The following is a 16,834-nucleotide window of genomic DNA, read 5'->3' as shown; positions in this document are numbered from 1 at the left end:
TGACAGTGATTAAGCTAATTCTTCAGAATAAAATAAAATAAAAAAAAACCCAACAAACTTCTTTTTCTGGTTTAACCCATTTTTATGTAGAAATGGCCTTAAAATTGCATTTGCATCTTTGTGAAGGGATGGTACATGGAAGAAAACCAATAATATTTACAAATAGTTTAATTCAAGTTTTATACCAGGTTTACTACAGTTATAGTATGTGTCTTATGTTAACACTTTGCGTGCTAACACCTGCATGGGTGTCCAAACCCACCCCAAATCCTATTCACTTTTCCTGCCATATTATTGCTACAGTGCTTCTTATCCCTATTAAGAGTGGTTAAAGTACATCAGTGGCAAAATAGAGACTCAGTTAATAACTCCAGATATTAACCTATAGTCAGGTACACACAGGTGTCTGGCACTTGCAGGAATCTGTGATGATGTTTGTGAACTAAAGGTGTGAAAAATTAAACCCGATGAGAGTGATTTGCAAGAACGCTTCTGAAAGGGAATTTATGCAGAGACAGGTTCTGGTTGTTTCTCTGATCAGTCTTCCTCCTTGAACACAGGACTAAAAGGCACTTCCCAAATCCAGTCCCCTGCTGTTGAGACATTCTTAAACTTTTCAATCTCCCTCTTAAAACTAATTAGGTTATTTTCCTTATGTTATTCCCACTGTGAGGCTACACCATACTCAGCTCTGATGGCTAGACACTTCCTAGTTCCAGTTTGAATGTATTCATAGCAGGTATAATCCCTTTTGTCCTTGTGCCAAACCCTTGCTTTAGTTTAGACACTTCATCTCCCTCTCTAGTGTTTAGCCTTGATGTCTTTGCAGAGTGCTGTAATACATTGTCTTTTCCTTTGCTTTTTAGGTCAAAGAAGGCACTTTTTTTACAATCTTCCCTAACATAAACACTTCAGGAAACCATCTCAGAGAATATTCCAGCTGACATTAACCTGTTTTTCAGATGGATGACCAAAGTTACTCACGTTGCTGTGTAACACACCATTGTTTTAGAAAAAAGCATTGGCAACTCTTTCTCTTTTATATCTTTCTGGTACAATTTAGGGTAGTCTTTACCTTTTTCATCACCCTCTTATTGCAGTTAATAGTTTCAAAATCATTGTCAGCTGGTAGTGAAAACACCTGTGGGCTTCATTTGCTGTAAAATGCATTTAGTCAAACTGAGTCTTCAGCACTGTTGGGCTCCAGCTCTCTTGTGTTGATACTTTTCAGTACTGTGGAGTTTCACAAATATTTAGAAAGAAGCAAAAAGATGACTACAAGATGGAAAAACTGCAAAATATCTTTCTGGGTTTACCTGCATTTTCTTACAGCAAGATTGGTGAGTCACTGATATCCTACTTACATACAGCTCTTGTGGTGGCTTCAATGCTTCCTTTTGGTTTGATATGAAAACACACAGTATATTAAGGGTGTATGTGATTTTGTTCCTGTGTTTTCTGATATACACTGGCTGAGATTTATCCTTGGCAGAGCCTTAGAAGGAAATTCAGTATTATTAGTGCTTAATTGTCTGGGCTCAGTAAAGGGTTGTTTTTGTCAAGGAAGTAAGTTGTATTTTAGCAGCTGTATGGAAAAGAATAATACTTCATAGTGATCTACAAACTTAATTTGAGCAATGGGTATTATCTGATGGAATTTATCCGAAAAAGTAGAAGTTTTTATACATAGATAGTGGCACCTCTATACATAGAATATCCTTAAAGATGAAGTGTGTAAGGAGTGTGTTTGAATAACATCTGTGCCGTGTGTTGTGTCCACAAGTGCTCATCCCTCCGTTACCACCCCTGCTAACAGCAAATCTTGGTTTTCTCCTGTGGTAGTAGCTGTTGTTTCACAAGGGATGGCAGACCTGCTCTGAAGAGAGATCTCTTAGGTAAAGCAGAGATAGCTACTCTTGAAGATCTAGGACTAGAGGGGACATCTGTGTCATTCTTGTCCCATCTCCTACTTTAGTTTGGGCAGCTGATTCATAAAACATCAGTGCCAGCCCTCCAAAGCTTGTTCATGTGCTGCTGGTGCTGCTTTTTACTGCTTGTCTGTTCAAAGTTTTACTCTAATTTTTGATCTAAACTTATTCATGGATGTTTGTGGCTTTAACTTTTTCTGTTTCACTCTGTGTACTTGACATTTGATTTGTTATAAACTACAATCTATGCTGTGTTTGTCTGGTTTTGTGTAATTGTTTTTCTCTTTTGCAGTGTGGGTGACCATTTCTTTTTTTCACAGTCCTCTAAATTGCAGTTGGTTACACCCCTGGTTACAGGAATGAGAAATCACCTCCTGAAATGGAAATACAAATGGAAAAAGTGCAAGTTTTATGTGCACAGAGTATATTTATAGACTTCTCTGCTTACAGAATGTCATTGAGAGTGAGAGCATTGTGATATTAAATAAATAATAATTTTTATAATTATAGAATTTTCTTTTGAATATTTTTGGTGATTCTACTAAATATACTGATCTGTCTGAAGAGGACACTAATTTCACTGATGTAGTATCCTATGGACATGTTCTCTCAGAACTCATTCCAGGCCCTGTGTATTGTCTGTGCCTTGCGCTTTCCTTTTCAGTGGTTGGAATTGTATCATAAAAAATGAGGTCCTAAAGAGGTACAGATCTCAGAGCTGGCTTTTGACAAGCTGATGAATTCTGAAAACTGCAGGTGGGAATCTGCTACTGTTGCTAATCTTATTGGTGTATGGAAAAGAAATATGTTCTACTCCTGGCGGCATTTAAGTGCCTGAAACTTCAGAACATCACCCATTTACGCTATAGACCCAAGTCAGTCTCTGCATCTTGGTGTTTCAGTTCCTCATCTATCAATAGGACTGGTGCATCTGCTTAGATTTCACATTTCTGTAATAAAAAATGTCCTCACATAGCCCCTGACCAGATGAGTTCCTTTGTTCTTGGCTGTGACCACTGTGCTCCAGGAGAACAATATTAACTGTGAACTGATGACTTTTCATGAGGTTTGGGAGTTAATTGGATGGGAATTTTAATATAAACCATGATGTAGTTTTGGAACTGAAGCCTCCTCTTGGTCTGGCATCAGCAGCACGCTGCTTCTGTGTCGATGTTCCTCCATCCAGAGGTTACCACTGAACTGAGCTGCCATGCCGTAGCTAAGTAACCTTTACATCCCAGGAAAGAGATTCAGCAGTGTAAGCAAATGCACAGAGGTTGTCCCATAGTTAAATAACAGATGGCAGAAACAGTTTTTCTTGACCGTGTTATGAGTGTTGGCCATCGTGGTTTGGGGGAAATTGTTGCATCTTTACAAGAGAAAGACCAGTGTGCTGAAAAGCCATGTTTTTCTCCATGGTGTTTTCTATTGAAGTCAAACTATTTTGCAGGGATGCCTGCCAGAAAAGCTTAGCTCATGGGTTTAATCCAAATTAGGATGAATTTTCATGGGACCAGATGCAGAGCTGAATGAGGCCTCGTGTCTAATTAGCCACTGATGTGTGCATCTGCCTGCTTCCTAACCTGGCCTGTGAGCTCCTCCAATGTGAACCGTGCTGCCAGTACCTATGTGCTGGGCTTTACCTATTTAATAGTGCTTTTCCTCTTGGCTGTGGCTCAGGAGTTGGCAGTCTGGCTCCCCTCCATCTCGCTTTGGGTGTAGAGCTGGGCACTTTCCATTCTTGGCTGGCAGTCGGGACGTTTGGCAGAGATCTCTGATCTGAGTAAATATGTGTGAGGGCATCTCTTCATTGCAGAGCTGTATGGCATTGCCTTCCCTAATCAATAATGAAAGAAAGATTCTAGGATGTGTGTAAATGTGTTGGGGGTCAGAAGGTGAAGGATGTTGTTGTCACGAGCTGAGAAAGATGTCAGGGTTTTTGTGCATACTTTTCAAAGGCTGAGTTAAAACAATAAGTCACTGGGGAGATACAGCTCTGACTGTGTACTAAAATTTCCAGCTCCTAGTCCGTGCAGGTAGTGTTCGATGAACTGGTGATGAAAAGGAATTAGTTGGCTGGTAATTCATCTAAAAGATTGGCAGAGGATTTTACAGGCTTACACCAGAGCTGGCTGGAGACAATAATCTCTTTTCTCGAAGAATGCCGAGGTCCTGACGCCCAGCTCGTTGGAATGAAACCTGAATGCTTTTTAATTCTCTGTGAGAGATTTTTTCTCTCCCCTCTTTGGTTTTTGTTTTTAGGAAGGAACAAAATGTTTCATTGTGATTTTGTCAATTATTTTGATATAATGGATTAAAAGACTAAATGTCTTCCAAATCCCAAAGCCTTTTAAAAGAATTCCATTCAAAACACATCAGAGCTGTTTTCTTCCCTGAATTTCTGCTGAAATTTAATTTTAACCAAAAGTTTACACACTTCAATGGCAGCATGGGTTCCCTTGTAGCAATAATGTGCATTGGATAAAAACTGCAGACAGGATTTTTTTTGGTCCAGTTATATTTTATGCTATCCTGGAGGAGAAAGGGGTGGGGGGAGGCTTGTATCCATTTGGCAACCTCATACTGTGCCAAAGCAGTGTAAAAAGGCCTGAGAGTGAATAAGAAACAAGAGAAGTATTTGGTTTTTAACTGTTCCTGGATAAGAGAGCAGGACTCATCCATGCCTTACTGTAATTTTACGATTCCACTGCAAACTGTAATAGTGTGAAAGGGAAAGAAAGGTGAGGTTAGTACAGTGAAACAGAGTAGGCTGTGGAGAGGAGGCTTTCTCTTGGCTCAAGGTTCTTGTATCCAAGTCTCCTGATGTGACTGGAAGAAACAGAGACGTAAATGGCAGCTATTGAGCTGCACAGAAGCTCCTGTGGGTTCTGTTTCATCTTTCCTTTCTCTCAAGTCAGACAGGAATGAGACCTCTTGCCATCCCCAGAAGCTGCAATGACTGATCTCCCATCTGTGGCTAGCATTGAAGCTCAGCAGCTTCCCGACATGCATGTTGGGACCCTTGTTGGCTCAGGTCAATATTTGCTGACCTCCTTCTTAGAGCTGGAAAGGTGTACTGTTGTTTGAAAAATGGTAGGTTCATTTGAAGGGACTTAATTTAATCTGGGATGCTACTATTAGCTGTTGAATGTTGTTTTGTGATTCCTCAGATTTCAAGGTAGTTTTCTGTTCAGTGATAGGGCTTAGACCTCTCCATAATCTCCAGCACCCAAAAGATACAAATCTACAAGGAAGAGTCTGGGCAAGCACATCTGGTGCCTTGGGCACAAAGGACCGTGGCCCTGTGGAACAAAATACTTCACTGGGAAACTGAAAGACCCCACAGTGCTCATTTCTGGGTTTGCTGCTGGCCTGCAAAGTGCTTCTAAATAAATTGCTTTTATCACTTTGTTTAGCCCAAATATGTCATGAGGAAGACACTATGTTAGATGTTCTTACTGAGGAATAGCCCTCTGTAATTGCTGGCGATTTTACTTTCAGAGCAACACTGATTATAGACTTTATTCTTTCAAAGATGTGATTTGGCACCATGAATTTTGGGAGATAGATTTATTGCTGAAAACGTTTTGGTTTTCATGCACTCCTGGATGCCAGTGTTTTATAGAAGCATGCCGTGGGTGGACACTAGAGGGCTTGCTGGCATCCCTCCCTCTGCTCCCACCCGGGCACAGCAAGAAGGTTCAGCAGAGTAAATCAGGGAGCTTTCACTTGGAGTCTTACAGCTGGATTTAAGTTTTGAGGGTGGAGGAAACTGAGCAATACAGGGGAAAGGAATTCTTTTACGCTGCATCTTCACAAGCTTCATCAGACCCGGGAGGACAATAGCACTTACTCCTCCTTATGGCAATGACCTTTTGAAGTGCATCTGTAATCAAATAAAAGTTGCCAGTGGGAGCACTGCAAGCACAGGCTGTGTTTCAGTAAACCTCCAGGCAGGCAAAATGATCCCACTAGCAATTAACTACAGGCATTTCAGCAATTAGTTGTGGGTGATATTCAGATTACCTGTGTAACTCTGTAGTACACAGAGGTGTGAGCACCTTAGGATGGGCAGGCTCTGGACTGAGGTGTTGTGGGTTGCTGTCTGGAAGACTTTAGCACTCTCCATTGCCCATTGGGAATTTGGCTTCATACCAGGCATTGTGCCAGTTACCATGTGCTTTCCCAAATCAGGTGGAATATCTGATTTCTCACACTGCTATTTGCTCAAGTCTGCAGCTGAACGCAGTGCTATGTGGAGCACACTCACAGTGTGTCCAGCCAGCCTCATCCTGGCACAACTCTTGGTCCTTGCTCCACCTTACCCGCTAGCAAAGCTGTAACTTAACAATGTGTTTGACTAGTTTCAAAACAATTATATCACTGGGTTCCCTCTTCAGCATGTAATAAGAAACCTTCAACCATTTTGTTGGAGAATGAGAGACAGGATGGCTTTGCAAGTTAATGTGCTGCCAGCAACCAGCCTTGCAGCAATGGGTTAAGTGGGACCATCCCTGTAGACTGTCGTTCACCAGACTGTTTTCTTGAGTTGACCTGCTAGGATTTTTCCCTCCCTCCCCTCCCCTTTCTCTTCTCTCTCTCTTTCTTTCTCTTTATTCTTTTCCTCAGGTCTCTTGATTTCATGCTGGCTTTCTAAATTGAGGATAAAGTTAATTCACCGCACAATGCCGCAGCTGGAATGAAATATGGCCAGTCGCCTGTGTGGAGTGGAGGGCTCCATGCTGGCTGGGGGTGGCTTGTTGCATCTCCTAAGGCCACTACGGGCTGTCACTGATTTATTGATAGTGCTTCCAGCAACAAAGCAAGAAGTTAACTAATTATGAACATATGGTTCAGCTCACGCTTGACTCAGCAGCCACCTTGTTAGGCTGGAGCTGCCTAGGTGTTCCAAAGCAGGAGAAGAGGAAAGTTTTGGGTGGAAGGTGTGGTCCAAAGTCCCACTGACAAGCCAGAGGGAGACTCGATTGATCTTAATCTATTCTTTTTGTTAGGAGGCAGCATGCTGCTGTCAGGAACAGCTTGGTAATAAGAGATTTGTGGCCTCTAAGTCCTTGTGGTTATAGCCAGCATGCGACACTCGGTCAGCTCCTTGCATGCTCTGTTCTTAATTGGTCTCAATGGTGGGGTCTGAAATGAGACGGCAGTTCAAGGTGCAACACATGCTGTACCTGAAATTGCAGCCTGTGAGCTGCTGCACAGATGTCAGCTTTTTACCAGTGGGCTTACTACTGGGGACCCGGAGGGTCCGTGCAGAAAGGGACAAGGGATGTCTGAGAGGACCCTGCAGATTTTCAGGGCTTAATATGGAATTAATTAGAGGAAAACTTAGAGAGAGTGTGTGTGACTGCTAGAGGAACAAGAAGGGAGGTGCAAAGAACTTGTTAGGAAGTTAATCAAGGTGGATTGCAATTTTGTCTGCATTGAGTGGTCAGCATGCATTGTCTGGACATGGGAGAGTATTTAATGGGAATTGATACCAGCTAGAGGTGGGAGGAGGGTGTCTCTTTCTGTCCATCTGTTGGTCTTTCAAAAATGAATTGGTCTATACCACAGGATTCAAAACAGTGTAGTTAAAAGACTCTGTTTTTTCATGGGCATACATGGTTTGCAGGAAGAATGAGCTTATTTCTGTCCAAATTTTTAAAACTATTTTAGGGTTCTTTGAGTTTCCTTAACTGGAAATACTGAGCATGGAAAGAAAGCAACTTTAATAATAGGCAGCAGAAAGAACTCCAGGGATGAGTGATTTGACTCAGCCAACAAACTGGTTATTTTATGACTACCTAGACAAAGAAAATGTGGGCAGAGAGGGTTACCTGTTTGCTGGGATGCATTAGCAAGACCACAGTTAAGGTCTCCCAAGGCTGAGGGAGTAACCCCTACGAGGCACTGATGAAACTGCATCTGAAGTACTGCATCTGGTTTTGGCCTTCACAGTGTAAGAAGGTTGTTGCCAAACTGGAGAATCGAGCAGGAGGGCCACTATGCTGGTCAGGAGGCTGGAGCACATGAGGGTTTGCCTAGCTGGGTTTGCCTAGCTTGGAGAAGAGGGCTAAGGGAATCTGATGACAGTCTTCCACTGCCATGGGAGTATATAGAGAAGACAGAAGCCAACTCTTCAGACATGCACAGTGAAAGGACTTCAAATATTCCAAAGCTGGGACAAGTTATATTTCAACTAGATAGGAGGGAAGGGAAAAAAAAAGGAAACCTAAACATGATAAGCTAGAGAGGCTATGGAACTGCCATTTCTGGTGTTCTTTATAACTTGGCTGGGCCAAGTGTGATCTAAATTTGAAAAGGACTCTTAATTTTTTTGTGACCAGGCTGCAGCTGGAGCACAGCCCAGTGCCTATGACAGAGGCACATGGCTCACGTTCTGTCATGTGCTGCTGTGCTGGCTGGCTCGTGGGCTTGTGGTTTTGGTGTCATATACCATGATGTACACAGCAATTATCATTGTCACTCCTATAATGTAATGAATTAGGACAGTTAATTAGTGGGTAAAGCTGATCTGTAAACAACTGTTTGGAACATAATTTGCCCAGATACAGCAATAGGTTTTCTTAGCAGAGGCTGTGCTTTGAGCTGTGATTAGCTGCTTAGAGCAGAAATTATTTTTGATGCTAAATAAGAGGCTGTCCCTCAGCTATTTCTTATCTCCTGTGAGGGGATGTTGCAGCTGAGTTGAGAACCGGAATGTGAGTTGCCTGGGAGACCTCATACTGCTGCTGAAGATGGTTTGAGTTCACCTGGCTGACTGCACTGGTGTGGTTTGGTAGCACTGATGTAACTTATACTACAGGTTCAGGCTATTGAGATGTTCATCTCTAGTTAAGTTATCTAGAGGAAGTGTAGGGATTAATTTTCAGGCTATTAAAGCTGCTCTTACCGTTAATTTCTGACCAAAGCCTTGCTTTGAGTTTGCCTTTGGGGACCTTCTCTGGCTGAAAGCCTTGCCTGCTATGTAACCACATAGGAATAGTTACTACTTACTGAGATCCCCATGTCAGCATCTCTGTTGTAATATATACATTAAAAAAACCCTCCAAGACTAAATGTTTGGAGTTAAGAATTTATTGAGACTTTATTTGTATGACTAACAGTGTGAGAGAGAGAAATCTGAAGGAATCAGGAATTAATCTCAGCGTAACACCTTATAAGCATGTCTGTGTGGTGCAAAGCAGCTTTGGAGGAAATAAGAACCAGGATTTGGTGCTTCCTTGTTTCTCTTGGGATCTATCTCTGCTCTATTCTTCTCCCAGAGAAGCAGTGTAGTGCAGTGGAGACCTTCTTGAGGTAGTGTTGTTATTCCTCACTGCAAAAAAACCAGCCACTGCTTTGGTTTGTAGCATGTGCAGGTTATTCAAAAAGAGGAGACTGTTTATGAAAAATTCAAATGAATTGGGCTCAGATTTGAAAGTGACTGGATCAGTCTGTGGTTTTGTACCTAACTAGGAAAGGAAGCTGGGGGTGAAGATTAGGATTTAGATCATGATCCCAAAAATACATTAAATACTCAGAAACATGTGAATTTAAAGTCCAATTTCAGACTTGCTGCCTGGAGATCTCCTAGCTGCCAAGTTAGGAGGAGCTTTTCTGACTTTAGTTTGAAGTTGTTACTCCAAGGCAGACCTGCATCTGAGTAGGAGCAGTTATTTGGTTTAGCTGGTGCCAAATGGAAATTGGTAGGAGTGATCATAGTTTTCTGGACACCTTATGGGCACCTTTCTCTAGAGTTGGCCAAAAAGGGGGAAAAAAATTTAGGCAAAACTCCTAGTGCTGATGAATGAGACCAGCACATACAGATCAAAGGCAGAGGAACTCCGTAGTGAGACCCTGCAAGCTGAAGACCTGTGTTCTCTGCAAGTAACACTGTGTTCCTGCTCAAGCCCATGGAGGACTTGGAGCTTCTTTACTGTGTGTTGGTAAAATGACTCCTGGTGCAAAAGTTGCAACATCTGTAGTTTTATACTCAAAAGTCTGTTTCTTTGTCGGAGGGAGCTTTACATGACAATGGATGAACTCTTTAGGTGTGTTCCCATATAGAATTCAGTGATATTTTCCCATCTGCTAATTTCCTTTGGCTGCCCAGCTAAAACTGGGATCTGTGTCATGACACTCCTGTTTCAATACCAGTGGCTGCTCCCTTTCCCGCCAAATGCAGATATAGCCATTAGGATGCCTTGCATCCTGCTGCAAGCAATATGTCCAATCTTTACCCTACAAAGGTATTGTTTAAAGGGCTCTGAAGATTTTGAACAAACTGGCCTGGCAGGGGGACTTTCAACTTCCCCTCCTTTATGGGCACAACAGCCTGTGTTTGTAAACAGAGCCTTAGAGGAGTAGTGGGAGCCACTGGAGGACTGTCAGCTGGTTAATTGGATGTCAGCTCCCTGCCGGGGACAGGGGCTAATGAGTCATCCTGCATAAAGGGAATGGCCCTGGGAGAAAGGCAAAGACTTGGACAGCAATAATCACATCGACAGAGAAGCCCAGAGCCCGCCTGTTGGGATAAAGGCAGAGCAGCATTTGGGGACAGAGGGCTTCCCTGTTTGGATTTTGTTAAATAGAGATTAAGCAGGTTCTGAATTTGTAAAGTTGAGATGTTATTACCGGTGCGTGTGTTTAAACATGTGCTCATATGCATGGGCTGTGGGCTAATATACAATATAAACACCTTCAGTTTATAGGTTTTGGTGGCCTTTGTTTTTTGAAAAATACCTAAGGAAAGAAATAAAAATTATTTGTTAATGGGGAGTTTAATGCAGGAAACGGGAAGAAGGAATCATACAAGGAACACTGCAAGCACTACTTCAAATTAGGAAGTTTATTTTTTTTCTCTTGAAAACATAAGTCAAAGATTACTTCCTTTTTCTGAAAACTGTCTTCTAAAATCATGATTTTTTTTCCCATGAAAACCTAACGTTAAATAAAACTTGAAGATTTTTGGAAGTTAGCATTTTGTATAAAAGTTCACTTTATTTCAAAGAATATTTTGATTTTAAAATATTTATCAGATGTGAATAAACAGAGGGATTTTATTTATGTGTTTTTCAAGACGGAAACATGAATGAGAGAAAGATTGGATATTGGCATTAAGTTCTATAATAAAAGCATTTAAGACTATTTTTGCGAAAGGAAAAGCTAATAAGAGAGAAATAGACACACAAAGAAAGGTAATATAAAGATTAAAAGAACCTTGAAAGATGCCTGTGAGAAATCCTGGGAAGTCATTAGGCCTATCTGTGTGCCCTAAAATGAGCCGCTCTTTACCTAAACTGCTCTTTACCTAAACACCCGATTGGTGTTTATTTAACCAGCTCTTAAAGAAAGAGAAGAATGGAAGATCCATTGCCAACCAATTCTCGCATGCCACTGTTCTTACTGCAGAGGTTTTTCTTGATATCTAATTTAAACTATCCTTGTTGTAACTTAAGTTCATTGCTTCATGCCCTGCACTCCTTGAACATAAAATTAGTTCACTTTCCTCTTTCAGCAGCATTTTCCATATTCAATACCTTCCTTAAATCTTCTTCAGAGGAAACATCACATTTTCTTTTTCTTTCATGGTATACAGATTATTAATTGTTCCAGTCTGTCTCCCCACAGGGCTTTCTTGACTTGCTATTTATTATTTCCTTAGCAACCAAGAGAAGGGTGGAGGAGGAGGTAAGGTAAAACAGGACCTGCTGTGGAGACAGTTTGTTAGCCAGGAGAACTTTTGTAGGTAGGAGCTACCTGCTAATTGGAGTGTCAGGGAAGTGGAGGCAGTGCTGGATATATCCAAGCCACAATTGTCATCCTAAGGTTTGAATGCATCTCAGTTGCATGTGGCCCACCCTCAACTTGTCCTCTGTAGCACATAAGTAGTGTGCACCCTGATCCTATTATAGCTCATGGCAGTAGCACCAGGAAGACCTGTATGCCTCAGTGCTCTTAAGTCATTCCAAAATGGCAATTCATATGGCTGACAGCCAAAGGAGTAAATAAAGTATTGGCTTCTCTCCCAATTTATGCAACGTGCTGTATTTTATCAGTGCTTCTCTGAGGTTTTCAGTATAGTCAAAGAAGCAAATGGACAAAGTGGTGTTTCTCTTGATCTGCATTCATCTGTGGAATCCAGACCTGGTCTGAAATCTAAAATCCTTTAGATTCTAGAATTGCCTAAATATTGCGTAGTGGCCTGAAACTATGGGACTTCATGGATAGGGAAACTCTTTTTTTGGAGGCTGTGGATCCCTCAGTAGCTGTGACATTTATAGGAGCTCCTGTTTGCCCTGGACTCCTGTTTGTGCCTTCTAACAGGGTGGCTGTTTTGGAGATAAAGGTTTCTAATGAGCCAGTATGTGCAGGAAAGAAGACATCTTGCAGAGAGCTGGAGGGGGCGGTGTGGTTCCAGTCACCCAAGGGAGGATGAAGCACCGTGTCACCTCCTTCCAGAGCAAGAGAGTTAGCTGGATAGCATGGTGTATTTACTTGGCTACTGCTTATGCTAGATCAGATCAGTGGAGTAGAATCAAAAAGCTGTCTATCCTGCTCTAAATTAAAACAGAATCATGAGAATTAACATGCTTTATAAATGCAGGTTAAGCACACTGTAAGCACACTGTAATTATAGTCAGCTGCCTGGCTAGTGCAATCCAGTAGCACTGGCTTAGGAATTAAGTTGAATATACAATTAATAGGAGCTTATATTAAAGGCATTAGTAGAGTTACAAAAGGTTTGTAACAACAGAGTGTGACCCAGCCTTGGACAGAGACAATGGGGTTTTGTGTGCTATAATTAGCATGCACAAAACCTCCCCATTAACTTGACAGTTTTCATTTGCCTTTTAAAGAACTGAGCAGTGCAAAGCACCCTCGACCCATCAGAGATGGGAGCTGTGCAGTCAGTACAGAAGTGCTGGGGATCTCAATGCTGTCTCCCCTTGGGCAGTACGAGCTGGTCAGCTGAGACACCTGATAAAATAACTTATTTACAAGGTCAGACTTTGCCCCCACACTACCTGGGCATGCCTGAGTGCCAGGACCAGCATGCAGCTGCTACTGGCCCTCTGAAGAGCTGCATCTCCTTTTTCTCCTCCTTGCTCACCTGAAACGAGTGATTATCAGTGAAGAGAAGTATTTTGACCTGTTGCAGGACCTGATAGTTAAGGGAGAGAAGCAAATGCAGGAGGGAAGAAATTTTCTCATATATGAACTAAAGTATTAGAAGAAATCTTCCATTGAATTCCAGACCAATATGGCAGTATCTGTGAACGGTGACAGCTGGAATCTTTGAAGTCATTCTGCAGGTCCAAGATACTGCTGGAGAAAGACTGTGTGAATTAAAGGTAACAAGCTACAGAGGTGTGTGTAGTAAAAGATTTATATAGGGTATCTGAACCTGAAAAAGGGGAGAAAAGCAGAACTTGAGGACTAGGACTGTTGAGGCAAAGAATGTTCAGCAGCAGCTTATTTGCTTTGAGTCCCACATGCAGCTTAAAATTCAGATGACACTTCACACATAGTCTTTTGAGGGCACATTATTCGTTTGACTAAGGTGGAGTCTGATGTTTAAGGATGAGGAAAAAGATTCATGTTCACCTTCAGATCTGACAGTGTAGCTGTGCTAATTAGCTCCTGAGGTATTCCACTCATAAGACTTGCATCAGTAGTGCTGCTGACCTGTGGGACAGGGCTGGCAGTGTGTGCAGTGTGCCCTGTAGTTGCTGGGGTTTAAGGTATACAGATCTCAGATCTACTCCATTCATCCCCTAAAGACTGGTTTCTTCTCTTACATTTCACTAGGATACTGTGAAAATATTCTTTCCCACTAAGCAGGACTTCCCTTCTTAAGAGAGGAGAGATGGCTGAGATGCAGTAAAATGTGTGACAGGGGCTTTCTGTGCTGGGACAAGCACCTATGAAACTTGGTAGTCAGATATAGAGATGATCCAGAGAGTAGCACCAGGGCTTCTGCCCAACTATTGACTCTTTTTTCCTCCTATTTGCTGCATGTAAAATACAGTCGATTTCTAACTAAAGGTCTCTCATGGGAGAACCTCTTTTGAGATTATTTCACATTTAAGCTGACCTTCTTTCCCTTAAGATTTGGCTTGTGTCTAATGCCCCTCCAAAGCTCATCTTTATTCTCAAGAGAAGCTCTTCCCTGTCTTTTTTGCTGTCATCCTACAATTTTGGGGACAGGCACTAATCTAGAGGAATATTATTTCTGTCAAAATTTTGCTACTGCCTGACTTTGTATGTGGACCTGAACAGCATTCTAGTGCTCACCTGAGACAAGGTGCAGTCTTTCCTATTTAAAAAAGCCACCTTCTTTTGCACTCACTTTTCAACATTTTGCCACTTTCAGAAAAATGCTGTGTTTTCAAGTGCTGCAGAAAATATCAGAATCATTGTATAAAAATAATTCCATATTACTTCCTTTCTTTTCTATAAACTATGTAGTCTATGCTGGAGCTTCTTATAAAGCACACTTTACTGGTGGCCCTGGCTTTCCTGTAGTGCGCTAATATGTAATACAAATGACATCTGTCATGTTTGATTTGTTCTGGTGCTTAAGTTTGGGGAAGAATAGCTGTCACTTGTGATGGGAAGTCTTGAGTCTCTCCCTCTGTGTTGAACTGCCTTGCAATTTGTTATGGTCAGTAAAGAGGGCTGCTCTTTGCTGAGACTAAAATAGAAATCCTACTAGTGCACTAATCATGTAGTAAATACAAAGGCAATGCTTCTAAAAGTTCCTGAGCTTTAAATACCTCACTAGTAGAAAGGTATATGGCTGAAGCATTGCCCTGCTCTTGCATTCTTTCCTGAACATCCTCTACTGGCTGGAGAAGAAGACAGGTTGTAGAGCTAAATGGTCCATTGGTGCTGTTGTATCTACGTATTCATAAAGATTAATTGATTAACTTTTACCCTTTCTCCTCAAAACAAGGGCAGATTATCCAGCTGTGTTCTGTCATGTTGCTTAATTTGTCCAATGTTTACCACTTCTCATCCTAAAGGTGGTGATAGCTGGGGGGTTAATGGGGTTGTGCCAGTGATGAGTTAAAAAAGATGACTAAAAATGAGACGTTCCAGCCTAGACAATTGTTTGCTGTCTTATTGTCATCTTGAACAGTGAAAAAATTTAAATCATCAAAATTGTTATTGAGTGACATTTTGAAAATTAAATTAGAAAATTTAATTAGATTTGCTTCTTCTTTTGGTCTACCCTACAGACCTGCTCCAGGTTGTCTTAGGCAGATTGTCTGTGCCAACTGGTTCTTGGCTATCTGTTGTGTTGCTCCCCGTCCGTTGTCAGCCTGTACTGGGGTTGCAAAGGCTGACTCCTGTGCTGTTCTTATGACCTGGGGCTTGCCTCATGATCTTTTTCCCTTTTAAAAATTTTTTTTCATTGCCTGAACCTCTGAGTGTCTTGTAATTCTGCCTTTTGTTCCTTGGTGTTGACATAACTAAGAATTTTATAAAGCTATGTGGCAGATGGCTTGCATGAAGGTATAAGCAAATAACTTATTCTTGTTTTGCTTAGAATTGTAGGGAAGGCAGTGTTTGTCTAGATTTACTCAAATGTGCCTGCACGTTTTATTTGAACAGTGTATGTTTTTAGTATGTATGTATGGACACAGGCATATATGCCCAATCTGTTTTATGACACACTTGTGTGCACTCCTGTTGTGTGCCCTGAGTCCAGATAGATTTCTTACACATGGCCTGACCGTCTGATTGTTGCTATTACGCTTCAGATTATGTTTTCAAAAATAATTTCCTGCCACATTCCTGACTGTATTTGTAGGCTGAGTTTATCCTCTTCCCTGCTGCTCCATGATCTGCCCCTAGGTTACTAACAACCCCAACAGACAGCCTGGCTCGTGCGACCTGCTGCTTAGACACAGATTAACTACCAGCCATATGGACTACCAACTTCACAAATTCCTCTCCTTTTGCTTTCTGCTCTCAGTAAAGTTAATGGACAATTTGCTGGTGAAGAAAACATAAAACAAAACCCCAAACCTGTGACATAATCACCTGGCTTTAACACAACTGGCCCCTCCATCTGCCTTTACACTGGGATTTGTGCATATAAAGCAGAATATGGTGCTGTGTGCAGTGCGGGTTCATACTGGTGACTTGCCCTTATGACATAGGTACTTGTTTACAATACAATGGAATTAGACATAGGCATTATGCATATGTTGCACACATATAACCATACATATATTCTCAAAAAGATCCCCATTGTTGTGTTGTGCTTCAATTAATAGTGACTCCTGTGGTCATTTCTTAAATGTTATTAGACTGGCAGTGTGATTTCCACACTGACTTTACAAGGTACATATCTGGGGAGCAGACCACAAATGGTCAGAAGCCCAGAGATTTTTCAGAATGTTAAGGTGCTGTCACATAAATAAGGAGAGGGCTGGGAGGGTCTGTGTTACATTTCTAGTGTTCCATCTCAAGATTTTATCAGAAAACTAAACTCTTGAATACCAAGTGCTTCGGGGTGCCCTTTCTAAATATTTATTTCCTGTCTGTGTCTTAGATGTAGGGTGCCAAGATGCTCAGGAATTACTGGGCTGAGTCCTGGAAGTGCTCAAGGCCAGCATTAGCAATTGTTAGTGGTGTGTTCTGCCCCAACCCTGTGCCTGGACCTGTTATGCCTATGGATCTTCTCCAGGCTGAGTCCTGACTGACTCTGCTTGGGCGTCTTGCCATCTGAGGCAGACAAGGACATCCAAAAGAGATGGCAGCATTGGCTGGTGCTCTCAAAAACATGCTGTGCTGTCTGAGGTGTAAGTGAAACTGCCTCAAGCCACCTCAGGCAATCACTAGTCATGAAATACCCTTCTGTCACTGGGACACTCAGATTTATGACTTGG

Source organism: Neopelma chrysocephalum, unplaced genomic scaffold (genome assembly GCF_003984885.1).
Source record: "Neopelma chrysocephalum unplaced genomic scaffold, ASM398488v2 Primary Assembly neopelma1_69, whole genome shotgun sequence".
NCBI classification, from domain to species: domain Eukaryota; kingdom Metazoa; phylum Chordata; class Aves; order Passeriformes; family Pipridae; genus Neopelma; species Neopelma chrysocephalum.
Note: the sequence above shows the minus strand (reverse complement) of the source record.